Genomic DNA, 10000 nt, shown 5'->3' with positions numbered 1-10000 from the left:
TGATTCGAACCCGGGACCCTCAGATTGACAGTCCAACGCTTTAACCACTCGGCTATTGCGCCCGTCATCCATTGCCAACGAATTAGCATATTTAAACATTTAACTAACTATCCTTTCTGGATCAGCACTTTTCTTTTTTCACTTTTTTTTTAGATGGTTTTTGCTGTCATTGAACGTACGTGGTGAATCTCTGGTCGCTCATCTTGATCATTGTTATCGACTGCACTGGAAGCACAAGCTGAAGAAATGCTCAAAATCATTGTAGAGAAGTTATTTCATTGCAAAATTACTGCTTTTCTGAGCTGATCGAGTGTAGACCAAACTAATTTGGGGTCATTTACTGACGCTTTTTGTTTATCTAATCTCTATTCATCGAATCCCCCTCCCCTCCCCTCCCCCCCCCCCTTTTTTTTTTTTTTTGACTCTTTTCACTGCAGTATACTCTTTTCTAACCCCCGAAAACGGAGTATGGCTGCCTACATGACGGGGTTAAAAAAAAAAACAAAAAAAAACAAAAAAAAACCGGCCATGCGCATAAAAGCATTCTCGTGTACATACGGGTGAACGTGGGAGTTGCAGCCCACGAACGAAGAAGAAGAAGAAGAAGAAGAAGAAGAAGAATACCGTTTTCTTGACTCTTTTCATTGCAGTATACTCTTTTTCATTCTTTAGTTAATGTGGCGTTATGTTTTTTTTGTTTTTTTTTGGGGTTTTTTTTTTTGTTTTTTTGTTTTTTTTTTTGCTTTTAACTCGCTTGAAACTTCTGACATCACTTAACAACTCTTTTCTTTTTCTCACACTCCCTGTCAAACAATTCATTCATCGCTTCTCTCTCTCTCTCTCTCTCTCTCACACACACACACACACACACACACTCTCTCTCTCTCTGTGTCTATCTTCCTCGCAGTTCCCAACTTACAGGTAGCAGCGCTACATAATGAATTAGTGAATATTTCCACACATGTACTGAGATATTGATATTCAGAAAATGCATGGCTCTGATCTAAACATTGGATGAACTCATCACAGAGAGAGAGAGACAGAGACAGAGACAGAGACAGACAAATTGACCCCACCAACACCACCAGCAACAACAACAACAACAATGAAAGCAGAATAAACTAAAAAAAAAAAACCACGCAACGAAACGAAAACTGATACCTCAAAACACGTCGTGTTACCGGGCAAAAAAACGCAGACACACACACTACACTACACTCCACTACACTCCACTACACTACACCACTGACACAGCTTAACGCTTGGCTGACGGCGAGGCCGAGGAGAATGACCCTCCCCCCTCCGGACCCCACCCCCCCTCCCCCACACACACACACGCAGAGATCCAATTACCAACTGACTACAGTCGAAAATTCCACTACCTCTTCTTCTTCTGCGTTCACTCGTATGCACACGAGTGGGCTTTTACGTGTATGACCGTTTTTACCCCGCCATGTAGGCAGCCATACTCCGTTTTCGGGGGTGTGCATGCTGGGTATGTTCTTGTTTCCATAACCCACCGAACGCTGACATGGATTACAGGATCTTTAACGTGCGTATTTGATCTTCTGCTTGCATATACACACGAAGGGGGTTCAGGCACTAAGCAGGTCAGCACATATGTTGACCTGGGAGGTCGGGAGAAATCTCCACCCTTTACCCACCAGGCGCCGTCACCGTGATTCGAACCCGGGACCCTCAGATTGACAGTCCAACGCTTTAACCACTCGGCTATTGCGCCCGTCTCCACTACCTCTGAAGTAGTAAACAAGTGCTCGTATTCGACTGTCACGCGAGCTCAGTCGCTGTATTCAAGGTCACCCGAGATAATTCTTTAAAAAGAATATATATATATATATATATATATATATATATATATATATATATATATATGACTCTCAAACTAGGAGGCAAAATTGCACTGGCTCTTAGTGCTGCAGCCTTGTGGGGCTAGTTGGCCTTTGGGAACCATCCCAACAACGCCGACTGTCCTAAAACCCTCTTGGCCGAGAGAGTGGGGATGTAACTTGGGGCAGGCAAGACACTCTCCACTATAATCAAATTCTAGCGCAAAATAAATAGTCGGAACAGCAGTTGCCTCCTCTGCTGTTCTGATGGTCATAGTCAGACACGACTATCATATATATATATATATATATATATATATATATATATATATATATATATATATGTCGTGTGTGTGTGTGTGTGTGTGTGTGTGTGCGTGCGTGTGTGTGTGTGTGTGTGTGTGTGTGTGTGTGTGTGTTCAACCAACAACAAAATGTTTTCTTACCTGCGATTGAAGAGTGCGTATGTGCTGACGAATGCCAAGAAAGGATATGAGGTAGCCGAGACAGCAAAACAGTGGGGCACCTGCTATTATGCATGAACTTTCCGTCATACGAGCCACTGTTCTAAAAATACTTGGATAGCTCTAGGCCAAGGTGACAAATCGCTTTGCACATGTGTTGTCGGTGATAATTTTTAACTCTCTCCATACGAACGGCGAAAGAGACGACGTTAACAGCGTTTCAGCCCAATTACCATCATCAAAATATTGCAAGCGGAACGCTCTTATACTGAAGGGGTGAATGTTGACAAAGAATACCACAGTTCTGACGACGGAAGCTAAAGGTTGGGTCATTCAGACACCCACTGGACATCCGAGGGGTCCGTGTAGAGGAGAAGAGAGGACTGGCCGTACTGAGTGAGTTAATATAGCATCTTTTTGTGCATGTTGATAAAATTTTGGTGTTGTCTATTGGAAAATGCAGGAGATTTTTTTTCAACGCAGGAACAAAACGGTTCCCAGCTGATGTTTTGAAGTTGTGTGATATATTGTGAAGCACGTGAATGTCGGTTTTTTTAAAATTTATTTTTTTAATTTTTTTAATTTACTTGATTGTTAACGTTAGGCCAGTTTCGTTTCCCTGAACTGGTTTATTTATTTTATTTTATTTTTTTATTATTTTTTTTAATTTACTTTTTTTTTTTTTTCTCTAATGCCAGTCATTGGTGTTTGACTCGGTGGACCAGAAGCATTCCCGTTGGAAACAGCATCGTCTGATTGTGGCTGACTGAGATAAGGTATTCATTGATTTGTTTTATTTTGCCGAAGAAACTAAATACATTTTTGTTCTTGATCATTTTTTTCAATATTCGCTTAAGACTGGTTTCTGTTTAATGTTGAAAAAAAAGTTTTACTTAAAAAAACAACAACAACAAAAAAACGTGAGTTGAATATATTATTTTTCATGCTGTGGATACTACTAAAAGTTGAATAATTTGGGGAGCTGCTTGGTATGATGTTTGAAAAATGTTAACGCTTTTTGGTATAAATGTAACGGTTCATCGGTATTCATTGGGGGCAGACAATTTGGGTGTAGCTGGTTAAGTCAGGAGACTTACGGAAATACGTTTACTTCATTCAACAGAACATCTGCTGCAGTCCTGCCCGCTCCACCAAGTGCTCCGAGAGAAAACCTGGCCTGACCCAATCCCAGCGGCCCGCAAGCTCTACGGAGGACTGGAGGACCTGCGACGTACTGCCGCCTTCGTCGAGGAGACGGGGGAATCCATCTGATAAATGACGAACGAGACAACAGCATTTAAGGCAGACGCTGGTCCACTGCCGTCCTCAGGGGATCGAGAGACTACCTGCTGAGGGAGAGCAGCCAGTTCAAGGTTTCAGTTTCAGTTTCAGTTTCAGTAGCTCAAGGAGGCGTCACTGCGTTCGGACAAATCCATATACGCTACGCCACATCTGCCAAGCAGATGCCTGACCAGCAGCGTAACCCAACGCGCTTAGTCAGGCCTTGAGAAAAAAAAAGAAAAAAGGTGAATAAATAATAGATAAGCTTACATAAATAAATAAATAAATAAATAAATAAATAATTATTATATAAAAAGGTGGTAGTAATAATAATAAATAAATAAATAAGACAACAATGATGATAAATAAGCAAATAAATGTAAAACATGAAGACACACATTCACACATACACCCACACATGCATAACAGATATGCACCAAACATGCAGTTTCACAGACATGAAAGCACAGTCAAATACATATAAACGTACATGAGCTCCAGCACACATACACACACACACACCACACATTACCCTGCACCTCCTCTACCCCCCTCCTCCACACACACACCACACATTACCCTGCACCTCCTCTACCCCCCTCCTCCACACACACACCACACATTACCCTGCACTTCCTCTACCCCCCTCCTCCACACACACACACCACACATTACCCTGCACCTCCTCTACTCCCCCTCCTCCACACACATACCACACATTACCCTGCACCTCCTCTACCCCCCTCCTCCACACACACACACCACACATTACCCTGCACCTCCTCTACTCCCCCTCCTCCACACACACACACCACACATTACCCTGCACCTCCTCTACCCCCCTCCTCCACACACACACCACACATTACCCTGCACCTCCACACACACACCACACATTACCCTGCACCTCCTCTACCCCCCTCCTCCACACACACACCACACACATTACCCTGCACCTCCTCTACCCCCCTCCTCCACACACACACACACCACACACATTACCCTGCACCTCCTCTACCCCCTCCTCCACACACACACACACACCACACATTACCCTGCACCTCCTCTACCCCCCTCCTCCACACACACACACCACACATCACCCTGCACCTCCTCTACTCCCCCTCCTCCACACACACACCACACATTACCCTGCACCTCCTCTACTCCCCCTCCTCCACACACACACCACACATTACCCTGCACCTCCTCTACCCCTCTCCTCCACACACACACCACACATTACCCTGCACCTCCTCTACTCCCCCTCCTCCACACACACACACCACACATTACCCTGCACCTCCTCTACTTCCCTCCTCCACACACACAAGGACAACCTGGAAGGGCGGACCACTCATTGATGGGTTGCCCTGTGTACAATGGTGTCCGTCGGAGGTGTGAACATGTGGGCAGCCGTCGATGCAGTGTGTGAAGTTTCCTTTTGTGTACTTTGAATGAGTTCGGAAAGAAATGAACATTTATTTTCTTTACAATCTTTACTTTGATTATATATCTATTAATATCATTAAGTGTAAATAGCCAAAGAAAAAGAGTTTTCGTTCATCAAAAAAAATTTTGATTCGTGTTTTTGTTGTGCTTTATGGTTCGAATGGAGTGCCAGATGAATATAGCCCAGGTCCACGTATTTACGCTGACTCTCTCCATACGAACGGCGAAAGAGACGACGTTAACAGCGTTTTCACCCCAACTACCGTCATCAAAATATTGCAAGCGAAAGGCTCTTATACTGAAGAGGTGAATGTTGACAAAGAATACCACAATTCTGACGACGGAAGCTAAAGGTTGGATCATTCAGACACCCACTGGACATCCGAGGGGTCTGTGTAGAGGAGAAGAGAGGACTGGCCGTACTGAGTGAGTTAAAAATTCCGTTACAGCCATGAAAGCTGAAGCCAACTAGACGCCATATTGTTTCTCATATCCGGCCGTCAGTCCGTTGAAAAGTCGTCTGCTAACTGGTGGTAGTTTCTGAACTGTAACCGTGTATCTTCGATGAAATCGTGTTATGCTTGCCCCCACGACATGCCAAATGTTGTGTCTTGATTGAAACTTGCCAATGGTTTCTCTACCAAAGTTATTACAGGAAAAACAGTGCAGTGACACGTGGCGCAAACTTGCAGGGGAGGCACACACAGGGATGTCAGCTTAAACTAACGCCGCGAGCAAGTGAAAGCTTGCCGTGAAGCCAGCTGAGCACTCGGCTACATAAATGAAGTCACCGCCTCGCGCTATACTGACACAAGAAGCAAAGCAAAATGGCTGATTTGAGCAAAGGGGCTCAAAGAAGGCATGTGCAATCCATGTATTTTTGGAACAGTGCATACGAGCCAGTTGGCCTTGATCTCACAGCTATTCATTTCTCATTTATTCCTCTTTTTTATTTTTTTTTATTTTTTTATTTTTAGAGTTGAGCTTGACGACCTATTGCCTAAGGCTGCATTCACACTAAACCCAGCCAGTTGCTGATGATAACCAGTTGCCGTCAGCCTGACACAGCAACACACTTCAGTCAGACACAGCAACACACTTCAGTCAGACACAGCCAGTTGCCGTCAGCCTGACACAGCAACACAGCCAGTTGCCATCAGCCTGACACAGCAACACACTTCAGTCAGACACAACCAGTTGCCGTCAGCCTGACACAGCAACACACTTCAGTCAGACACAGCAACACACTTCAGTCAGACACAACCAGTTGCCGTCAGCCTGACACAGCAACACAGCCAGTTGCCATCAGCCTGACACAGCAACACACTTCAGTCAGACACAGCAACACACTTCAGTCAGACACAGCCAGTTGCCATCAGCCTGACACAGCAACACACTTCAGTCAGACACAGCAACACACTTCAGTCAGACACAGCCAGTTGCCGTCAGCCTGACACAGCAACACACTTCAGTCAGACACAGCCAGTTGCCGTCAGCCTGACACAGCAACACACTTCAGTCAGACACAGCAACACACTTCAGTCAGACACAACCAGTTGCCGTCAGCCTGACACAGCAACACACTTCAGTCAGACACAGCAACACACTTCAACCAGACACAACCAGTTGCCGTCAGCCTGACACAGCAACACACTTCAGTCACACACAGCCAGTTGCCGTCAGCCTGACACAGCAACACACTTCAGTCAGACACAGCCAGTTGCCGTCAGCCTGACACAGCAACACACTTCAGTCAGACACAGCCAGTTACCGTCAGCCTGACACAGCAACACACTTCAGTCAGACACAGCAACACACTTCAGTCAGACACAGCAACACAGCCAGTTGCCATCAGCCTGACACAGCAACACACTTCAGTCAGACACAGCAACACACTTCAGTCAGACACAGCCAGTTGCCGTCAGCCTGACACAGCAACACACTTCAGCCAGACACAGCAACACACTTCAGTCAGACACAGCAACACACTTCAACCAGACACAGCCAGTTGCCGTCAGCCTGACACAGCAACACACTTCAGCCAGACACAGCAACACACTTCAGTCAGACACAGCAACACACTTCAACCAGACACAGCCAGTTGCCGTCAGCCTGACACAGCAACACACTTCAGCCAGACACAGCAACACACTTCAGTCAGACACAGCAACACACTTCAACCAGACACAGCCAGTTGCCGTCAGCCTGACACAGCAACACACTTCAGCCTGACACAGCAACACACTTCAGCCTGACACAGCAACACACTTCAGCCTGACACAGCGACACACTTCAGCCACACACAGCCAGTTGCCGTCAGCCTGACACAGCAACACACTTCAGTCAGACACAGCAACACACTTCAGTCAGACACAGCAACACACTTCAGCCTGACACAGCAACACACTTCAGCCAGACACAGCCAGTTGCCGTCAGCCTGACACAGCAACACACTTCAGTCAGACACAACCAGTTGCCGTCAGCCTGACACAGCAACACACTTCAGTCAGACACAGCCAGTTGCCGTCAGCCTGACACAGCAACACACTTCAGTCAGACACAGCAACACACTTCAGTCAGACACAGCAACACACTTCAGTCAGACACAGCCAGTTACCGTCAGCCTGACACAGCAACACACTTCAGTCAGACACAGCAACACACTTCAGTCAGACACAGCAACACACTTCAGTCAGACACAGCAACACACTTCAGTCAGACACAGCAACACACTTCAGTCAGACACAACCAGTTGCCGTCAGCCTGACACAGCAACACACTTCAGTCAGACACAGCAACACACTTCAGTCAGACACAGCCAGTTGCCGTCAGCCTGACACAGCAACACACTTCAGTCAGACACAGCCAGTTGCCGTCAGCCTGACACAGCAACACACTTCAGTCAGACACAGCAACACACTTCAGTCAGACACAGCCAGTTGCCGTCAGCCTGACACAGCAACACACTTCAGTCAGACACAACCAGTTACCGTCAGCCTGACACAGCAACACACTTCAGTCAGACACAGCAACACACTTCAGTCAGACACAGCCAGCTACCGTCAGCCTGACACAGCAACACACTTCAGTCAGACACAGCAACACACTTCAGTCAGACACAGCCAGTTGCCGTCAGCGAGAAAACAATACAGGGCTCCACAGACGGAGGAAACGAATATTATGGTGGTGGATTTTAAAGCCAAAAAAACAACAACACAAAAACATGAATATTATTGTGGTTGATTTTAAAACATAAAACATTGCAAATTGTTCACCCCGTTTATTGGAATCGTACCATGCACACTGGAGAATTCCGTCATTCAAGGCCCCAGGTGTGGAGTGACCTACAGAAATAAGTGGAATACAAAACAATTCAATGCGTCATGATACTTTCCAAAATCTGCTAGAACAATGTAAATTTGCTAGAGCAATGTACAGACGATTTGCCAAGGCAGAAACCCGATTAAATACAAAAAGTATCGTTTCACTGTACATCAGTGATAAGTTTTTCTTCGCTCGTCATGAAACAGGGATTCACGCTGCTGGTATCATCTTCTTCTTCTTCTTCTTCTTCTGCGTTCGTGGGCTTCAACTCCCACGTTCACTCGTATATACGCGAGTGGGCTTTTTACGTGAATGACCGTTTTTACCCCGCCGTGTAGGCAGCCATACTCCGCTTTTCGGGGGTGTGCATGCTGGGTATGTTCTTGTTTCCATAACCCACCGAACGCTGACATGGATTACAGGATCTTTAACGTGCGTATTTGATCTTATGCTTGTGTATACACACGAAGGGGGTTTAGGCACTGGCAAGGTCTGCACATATGTTGACCTGGGAGATCGGAAAAATCTCCACCCTTTACCCACCAGGCGCCGTCACCGTGATTCGAACCCGGGACCCTCAGATCGAAAGTCCAACGCTTTAACCACTCGGCTATGGCTGGTATCATCGAAAGAATTCCCTTCCCTAGGACTGACCAGCCAGCGATCTGATTTGTGTACAAGACACAGAGCAAAAAAACCATCTGGTGCTGGCTGGTGCTGGTGGTGACCAGTGTGAACTCTTACCGCCGGCATCCAGAGTATGATAGTCTTGTCCCACTATGACCATTTCTTTCTATATTGTTAACTCACTCAGTACGGCCAGTCCTCTCTTCTCCTCTACACAGACCCCTCGGATGTTCAGTGGGTGTCTGAATGACCCAACCTTTAGCTTCCGTCGTCAGAATTGTGGTATTCTTTGTCAACATTCACCTCTTCAGTATAAGAGCCTTCCGCTTGCAATATTTTGATGGTGGTAATTGGGCTGAAACGCTGTTAACGTCGTCTCTTTCGCAGTTCGTATGGAGAGAGTTAATCATTTCATCTCCTGGCCTCATTGTTTGTTAATTTCCAGTTGAAAAACCACGGAGGCAACCATGTATTTGTTTTGTATTGTTCATGTGTTCTGTGTGGTTTGTTCAGGATTAAAGAGGCTATGCCAGTTTTGAATAAAAGCTTATTTGTGTTTGCACATTTCTTCTGTCTTTGCTGCTGTGTGCACATGTCAGATGATCGGTATAAGGACAGGCCCGGCGCTTCCCTTTTTGAGGAAGTGTCTGGGTTTGTTCCAAAGTACCTTTTATTCACCTGTGTGCTAGCTGAATCGGTAGCGTAAGCAGCACTGACTTGAAGCTGTGTACCTTGTGAATGGATAGGGTTACCACTCGTTACTAATCATTATAACAAAAACATAATCAATCAAAGGTAGATACCAACTGGACTTTGACTCAAATATTCTGTGATTTTGTCGGTGTCATAAAATTAATGATTAATCAAAATATCTTCTAAGGACAAAAACACGTTTAGTGGAAACAGGTCAGTGAGTTTTTGAAAGTCCAGTTTTGTTCTGGGACACTCGACAAGTATGTGATAGACATTAACTTCTTTTCCGCATAAACACTGTAGGTTTTTTTT

General features: G+C 45.6%; 1 protein-coding gene across 1 annotated transcript in view; it reads right to left on the bottom strand.

Moving 5' to 3' along the window:
* The window catches only part of LOC143277700 (sulfotransferase 1B1-like), a 36715-nt gene extending 34280 nt beyond the window's left edge, over window positions 1–2435 (bottom strand). The window contains exon 1 of the mRNA XM_076582623.1: window positions 2294–2435. The gene's annotated coding sequence lies outside the window, so the exon portion shown is untranslated. The remainder of the gene's footprint in view (window positions 1–2293) is intronic.
* Between the last annotated feature and the right edge of the window lie 7565 nt (window positions 2436–10000).

Source organism: Babylonia areolata, chromosome 34 (genome assembly GCF_041734735.1).
Source record: "Babylonia areolata isolate BAREFJ2019XMU chromosome 34, ASM4173473v1, whole genome shotgun sequence".
NCBI classification, from domain to species: Eukaryota; Metazoa; Mollusca; class Gastropoda; order Neogastropoda; family Buccinidae; genus Babylonia; species Babylonia areolata.
This window is presented reverse-complemented; position numbering and strand designations above follow the sequence as displayed.